The sequence below is a fragment of the Hordeum vulgare genome, chromosome 5H, assembly GCF_904849725.1.
Source record: "Hordeum vulgare subsp. vulgare chromosome 5H, MorexV3_pseudomolecules_assembly, whole genome shotgun sequence".
Taxonomy (NCBI): Eukaryota; Viridiplantae; Streptophyta; class Magnoliopsida; order Poales; family Poaceae; genus Hordeum; species Hordeum vulgare.
In genome coordinates, this window is record NC_058522.1 from 540,701,121 (window position 1) to 540,709,211 (window position 8,091).

Here is an 8,091-nt window from a genome sequence, read left to right on the forward strand (position 1 = left end):
GAGATGGATACGGCTGTTGTAATTAAAATCGAATATGTGGATGTTTTATAGCGTTGCTTCTTATATGAAATATTGGATGCAGCAACTTGCTTCCTGTTGGCATGAATGTTAATTTTTGGAAAGTTAATGTTTGCGTATTATGAAGCTCATTTTTAAGCCAAGCTATTTCTGAATTCTCGACAAAAATGGCAGCCAAACATGCTTTGGGAAAGCATTTCAATTCAGAAATCCTTGTGGTAGCCAAAAATGATTTTTGCAATTGGATTTGAATTCAACCTAATGAAGGCTCAGCACAGATTTCATTCATTTCCACCAAATGAAATGGGCCATTGGACTCTATGATCTCAAAGTTGTCGTTGTTCATGCCTTGGTGTCGGCCCTACATTTCGATGAAAGGTAGCAGATCGACAGCAACAGTAGTTCGTTGTGACAGATTGGCTGCCAATCGCACCAAGAAAACCTCACTGGACCGACCCATGTCTCCAATCGTGTCCCACTGATCCTTCTAGCTTTTATTAGTTTGTTTTTTATGATTTTGTATAATTTTTATTTTGGTTTTTTCACTCTTCTTTTGATTTTTTAGAGGAACGTGGGATAGGAATTTTTTTTGTTTTGGAAAGCATAAAATCCCAAATTTGAGCTAAGCTCACTTCTTTGCTTACTCCTTATTTCTCTTATTCATTTTTTGTTTTTAATTCAGGATTTTCCTTTTGTTCTTTTGCTAATTTTACTTGTTGAAATTTATGTATATTTTTAAAATTCATGAACTAATTTGAGATACATTAATAGTTTGAATATTCAGAAATATCATAAAATTACTAATGTTTTTAAAAATTCATAATAATTTTATATTCTAACTTTTTTTAATTCATGAATGATTTAAAAAAATAGAATGTTTGTACTATATTTTATGATCAATTTTTAAATGTTATTAAATTATAAAATTAATGTATACTTTAAAAATTATTGAAAATGTTTAAAATAAAAATAAAAAATAAATAGAAAAATCTAAGAAGAAGAGAAAATTGAATGAAATCAAAAATTAAAATAGGAAAAGACGCTATAAACTAGCCGATAAGTCACGTAGCGTTGGATGCCTAAGTGGGGCGACCCATGAAGGCTACCACATGTGTGCCAGTCCAACTACTGGATGAAGAAATTGTATAGGAAGACTTAAAGGCGACCTCCAAACACTGGAAGGACTGCACCCTCCTTGAGTTCTAGCTCATCACTAGATCCTCATCTTGGGCATTGCTGAAGACGCGGATGATGTCATGCTTGTCATGCCCTATGATGAACCTAGTGCTGGCACGTGAAAGTGTTTTGGTCAGTGGAATCTAAGGTCTATGAAGGGCGGTCCAACATTCTTAGGAAATTGCCTTTCGAGCTTCTACCTTATTTTCAGCTTCTAGGTTATTTTGACAATAAGCTCCTAAAAGATACAAAAGAACTGGCCCTAAGAAGATGGGGTCTTGGTATGACAAGAGCTTGTCTGTGGAGCGGAGCAGAGCATCCATCCAACGTACGTGGCCGCGATCCCTGCCCCCGACCGCTTCGTGTAGCTAGAGAGTTTGTTCTCCATTGGGTCATCCTACGTGCGGAGTCGCGGTCATCGTCATGTCAGCATCTAGGAGTTGGCAACCTGGTGCCAATGACTTCACGACGTATGTGATGGCACCGAGGTGATCACCGACTATCTGACTGAGGAGTGCCAGGTCGAGTCATCGCATGAAGCCCTCTTCTAGACCGTGTAGTTGATGTAAGATATCATCGCACCGTGATGGTAGCGGCTGACGTGTCATGCACACATTGGACGAAAACAGGATACTATGACTCAGCAAAGGAAGTCTGGGTACCTACAACAAACTAATTTTCCTTCCCCGTAATTCGATGAATAATGCTTTAACACAATGATTTATATATATTAATATGTAATCTACAATAATTAGTAAACAATGCCATATCTCTGATTTTCCTTTGCTATTATACACAAGGACACAGGACACTGTGCATCGAAAAGTGCTTTTTTGATTCCGAGCTAACATTGCTTATGAACAGTAAAATTTAAAAAATACTTTCTTGATTTCAAAATAAGTGTCCCAACTTTATACTAACTTTAGTATAAATTTATACTAAAGTCGAGACACTTATTTTGAGATGAAGATAATAATAATAATAATAATAAAATATATTGATGTTCACTGCATGCAAAATTTTATGATGAAATGCCACGAATGTCATTTTATCACAAAAATTTGCATTTAGACGTAGTTGAAACATTCATCAATGTTTAGAACAGTTTATTTTTTGGAGTTATTATTATTATTTTATTATTCATCAGGAGGCATGTGAGCACTATGCCCCTAACTTGCCTCATGTACGTTAGCGGATCCACTTCCACGTAGGCCAGCTACCTCAACTTCTACTACAGCGGCAACTGCACGAGGCCACCTTGACTATTTATAAAATTACTAATCTATCTATGTCAAGTACCATTACATGCTTCGGGATTCGTGCAAAAAACTTTTGAAAAACTATAGAATAATACCTCGATATATATTTGATCTTTCACAACCATTTCTGGCAATCAAGTTTACTTGCGAAGTTGGATTGTCATAACATTTTTCTCTGGATGTCTTGTGTTTCCAGAATAGTTTAGACATCCTTGGTAGTTTGACGGCGACCGTGGTAATGTTCGTCTATGAACAGCTTCTACTCGTCACGGATTTGTAGTACTACATGGAGGGCTCAAGGTTAAAGCATCTATAGCCCTGTATGACAATTCCTCAAACGTTTATAGGAATGTGTGGGTGAGTCCGCGGAGAATGACCGGACATGTCTTAAATTAACATAATTGTAGCCGGACGCCTTATGTAGATTTTTAAATTCATATGAAAACATGCGAACGAAAAATCGTACATACTATGTAGATCACCTAGCTACTCATTGTTGGAGATGTCGACTATCTCAGTGCCCGACTCCGGATACATGAGCGGTAACTGTAGCTCCGGTTCCTCCAGCTGCTCCGCTCCGGACTCCTCCTCCCCTTCTATGCCCCCTCGAATTCGGCGAAGAGCGCGTCAGAATCCGCCTGCTTCTGTCGGAGGAACTGTCGTTTGGTATCCACATAGGCCTCATCTTGGATGAACTCCAGGATGGCTTGCTGCTGCGTAATCTCCTTAGCATGGGTGGTGGTGAACTCCGCCTCCGCATCTTCCATGTTGAACCCCGGAGCGCGACAGAACCACGTAGTCCTCCTCCAGATCCGCCACCTTCATTGACTCCGGCAGCTGCTCTCCCTTCTCCTCCTCCGGATGCTCCTCCTCCTTCTTTGCGGCTCCGGTGAGTCTGGAGGCAGCCTGACAAAGATGCGGACCGCGCTTCTAGCATGGATCTCCTCCTCGATCTGCCTTCGGCGCTTCGGTGTGAGCATCACTTAGGTGGTGATCTTTTGCCGGACCATGGCGATGCCAGAGAGCGTGGGAGAGCGAGGGAGAGGAGGCGGACGAGCTCGAATGGCGGCACAGAGAGGAAGGAGGTGGATGGGCTATGAGGACGTCAACTGACTTAAATAGCCAGATCTGGCACTGGGTGACCAGCCGGAGCGGCGCCACGCGGCGTTCACATAGCGGTGACGTTCGTCGGATCGTTGGATTTTCGAATGATTCCGCATGGGACCCCATCGCCAGTCATGCGTGACTGGATATGGGGGGTACCGGTCAGTGCAAACGTTTGAGGTTAGTTTGAGGCATCTGTTTGGATTATAATTTGATGACTGGTCCGTGATTGGGCAGCCCGCGCCCGAAATGAGTGGGGTATGGGATGCCCGGATGTAGATGCACAGTTAAAGATTACACAGAGGAGGGATATTTCCTTAATGACCTGATGCCGCTCGTAAACCCAACCAACCATACATGCATGGAAAAAGGTTTCAATCGCAACAAATGGTCCTCACAAAAATCAACATTTACAAAAAGAAGCAAGAAGGGAATTGCTAGGATGAAATCTCGTTATTCAGTTATATTTCAAAGGTCGTCTGGATGGTTGGCGGTGGCACACACTTTGCAGAGAAAAACACTAGTACGGACCGACGGAAACAAAGAAATGAACGCGGAGGTGGAGGCCATGGCCGATCTAGAACCCAGTGATCGGCACCTTGTAGTCGTAGTCGGTCCTCTCGTAGTAGGACGCCACGGGGCCATCCGCCGCCGCCGCCGCCGCCGCCGCCGCTTCATCAGTCGTCGGGAAGAGCCTGAGGAGCGCCGCGATGTCCTCCACCATGGACGAGGGAGGCTCGGCCACCTCCAAGACGGTGGGCGCCAACGCTCCCGCGGTCTTCAGAGCGCGGCCGCCGTGCGCAGACGTGATGGTCGTCGCGGCGACCACGACGAAGAGGATCGCGAGCACTGCGAGCCGGGCCATGGCTGAGCTTTGGGTGATTTTGGGTCGTGTGTTTGTGTGGGCAGTGCCGGTGAGCTCTTGTACGCCGTAACACCGCCGGTGAATTTATATGCATGGTCCCGTGGCGCCGTGGACCTAATTGTCCCCCCTACTAGTTTAGTTTCAGTAACTACAGTGTGGAATTAACTGCTGTGACTAACGTACGTAGGAGGTCGTTTCTCAACACAACAAAACGTAGGAGTTTCTTTTCTGAATGAAGTGGCGATTAATATGGGAGTTTATTTTTGAGCTCCCGCAATAGTAGCTCCCAGTTTATTCATTTTTTGTAATCGAGTATGGTTTTCCGTTTAATTTTCTTTCATGCAATCTTTTTACTACTCCCTCCGTTCCTAAATATAAATTATTTTAGAGGTTTTACTAGGAAACTACATACGGATGTATATATACATACTTTAGAGTATAAGTTCATTCATTTTGTTCCGTATGTAGTTCCTTAGTAAAATCTTTTAAAAAACTTATATTTAAGAACGGAGGGAGTAGGTAGTAGGCAGTTAGCTACCGCAGCCTACGGGCGATTTGTTGCTTTTTTTTTCTCTTACTCCCTTTTGTTTCTTTTTTTCCGCTTGCATTACTAGATCACCAATTTTGCTTCTCCGTGAATTTGAAAAATGTTTGCTAACATTCACATATTCAAATTTCAAAAATTATTATGAATTTAAAATTGTTCCAGAATTTTCAAATGTTTATTAATTCAACAAATGTTTAAGAATTTGGATAAATATTTGCAAATTTAGAAAATGTTTATGAGTTCAAGCACAAAAATATTGTTGACTTAAAAATAACTATGAATTTGAAAAAGAAAATAAATACGAAAATTCTCTCTAATTCAAAATATGTTTGGCAATTTGAAAAATGTTTTTGAATTCTAAAAAACGTTCATTAATTCAAAACCTATCCACAGATTCAAAGAATGTTATTCACTTGGATTTATTTTTCTTAATAGAATAGAAGTCCGAAAATTTCAAAAATATTTTTAAATTTGTATAATATTTTGGTATTCGAAAAATTAATTGAAAATGTTAATGAATTTAAAATTGTTCGTGAATTTGAAATGTTTTTGTGAATTTCAAAATGTTCAAGATTCTGAAAGTATTCCTGAATTCGAAAAAATTCTCGTATGTTCAAAAAAGTTTGTGATTTGAAAATACTTGCGTATTTAAAAGGTATTCAATTGAAAATTTTATTTATGATTTTTAAAAAATCGTGAGGTTTCAAAATGTTTGTGAATTTATTTTATTTTAATTTGAAAAAAATCGTGAATTCAGAAAAGGTTCATGAATTGAAAAATCTTCACGTATTTGAAAAGTATTCATGAATTTGAATAAATATTCAGGAATATTAAAACGTTTCTAAATTACAAATGTTTGCTAATTTAAAAAAGTTTGCGGATATGATTTATTTTTCATGAATTCAGAAAATGTCAATAAATCAAAAAAAAATCTTCATGAAATTGAACAATAATTGCAAATTTGACAAACGTTTTTTTATTCAAAAAAATGTTTAGGGACTTGCTAAAAAAGGTGAAGGCGCAAGAAAAGTAATAATAGAGAGGGTACGTAAAAATATGAAAAAAACCCGACTAGAAATAGAGAAGAAAAAACAATCAAAAAAGGCTGAAAGCTTCCCAAATCTGGATGGAAGGTTCAAAACTAGTGCATAGTATGAACTAAGTGTCAAGAGTGTTTTTTTGTGAATTAAGAGTAAAGAGCATTGACCATCTATTTTTCCACGCCATTAATTATTTCATTTTCCTCGTCAAAGTAAAGCCCACAAGTACATGTGCTAATTAGTTGTTTTTCTTAATGATATTGAATAAGGTGTATTGGGAACATATATTGTAGAAGGATGAGTGTTCTATAAAATAATAGAGAGGCTAAAATCACATATATTTTTTAAAGGAGAGAGTATACATTGTTTTTTTTCAAATAGATAAGTTTTACTTGTTTGAATTCGGCCAAATCTTACCTTTTTCTTCGATGTAATACATGGGTTACATTCCCTTGAGGCCGCAAGTTGGGTTTTCATCCTTGGTACAAACCTTCTCAACCCTTTTTTTTGCCTTTGTACCCAAAATCACTAATTGAGAAGTACTTCTTTCAAAGATCATTTTCACCGTTTCAGTTTGCAACGAATAACGCACTGCATGTGTGCCACTTATCACAACCTGGAAGTTTTTCCTTTTTTTTGTAGATTCGTATTTTTAAAATGTTTCATTTCTTAAACCGTGTGTCAAAACTCGAACCGTTTTCACCGTTGAGTTCCTCGCGTTTGAAATCTTTAAAACTAGATCCCATGTTGATAGGTTTTGACGAACTTTTTTTCACGAAAAAAAAACGGAAGAAAAAATGTGCCTTTCATGATAGAAACAAAAACAGTTTTTTATTTATTTTCCGAAAAACATTTTTTGTTTCCGAAAGGCACGGCCGTGCCTTTCGTCAAGGCAAAATTATGACTCTCGCGAAAGCAAAACTGAGCCTCTCATGGAAAAAACATGTTTTTTTCTATTTCCAAGAGGCACGACCGTGCCTACTGTGAAAGCAAAATCGTGCCTCTGGAGGAAGCAAAATTGTACCTCCCATGATAGAAAATATATATCAAAAAACATGTTTCTTCCCGTTTCTAAGAGGCACGGCCTTCCCTTTCGTGAAGGCAAAATATTGCCTTTCGCAGAAGCAAAACCATGCCTCTCGAAAAAAACACAATGCGTTTTTTGGGAATTTTTTTATCATTTTTTCATCGAAAAGCTAAGAAATACCGATGAAAAACCGGAACATCGAAAAGAAGAAAAAATAATTCACCTAAAAATCTGAAAACGCATGCAGAAAAAAATAAAAGAACAAAATCCAAAGAAAATACTCAAAACGCTACACGCGACGGCGGCTGAGAACGCGTCAAGCGGCGTCGCATGGGAGTGATCGTTAGGAGGCTTTCGAAGGAGCGTTCGCCAACTAGTTTCTCTCCTTTGTACCATTTCAGTTTCTCATGCTGTCCATTAAAATTTGTGCAGGGTAAAGAGCTACATCCAGAAAGTCAAGAGAAAGAAGTAGTAGTTGTATAATGGAGAATGCGAGAGAAAAATGACATCTAGCTTCTTGATGTCGTATTTGAAGTAACTCCTGCATACGAGCGGATCAGAACAAAGTTTGATTGGGAAGTCCAGAATGTATCCTTGTACATGTCATTAGCAGCAGTGTCCCACTAATCCGGGACGTGTTTAAAAGACATCAAGCCTGAGCCTAGTCAGGTTCGGAATCAGCAGCTTGCAGGTTTAATCAATCGGAGATAAATTTTCCTGACGCCTTCCATTATCAAAACTCATCACCATTTGTTTGATAGCAGGTTCATATGTTCCCCGCAAAAAAGCAAGCCCATATAACTATCCTTGCTTATTTAACTGACTGTCCCCCTCTCTCTCTCTCTCTCTCTATATATATATATATATATATATATATATATAGCTTGTGAGTTGGCTGAGTCGGTACATATATATAAGGTCTAGCATTTGGCCATGTGGGTGGGGTCATTGAGATGTCTCTCGATTATTCCATGCTCTGAGACCAAGAGCATGTGCAAAAAAAACACTACAATAGCGTGAGAAGTGAGGGAAGATATAAATCATGCAAACATGTG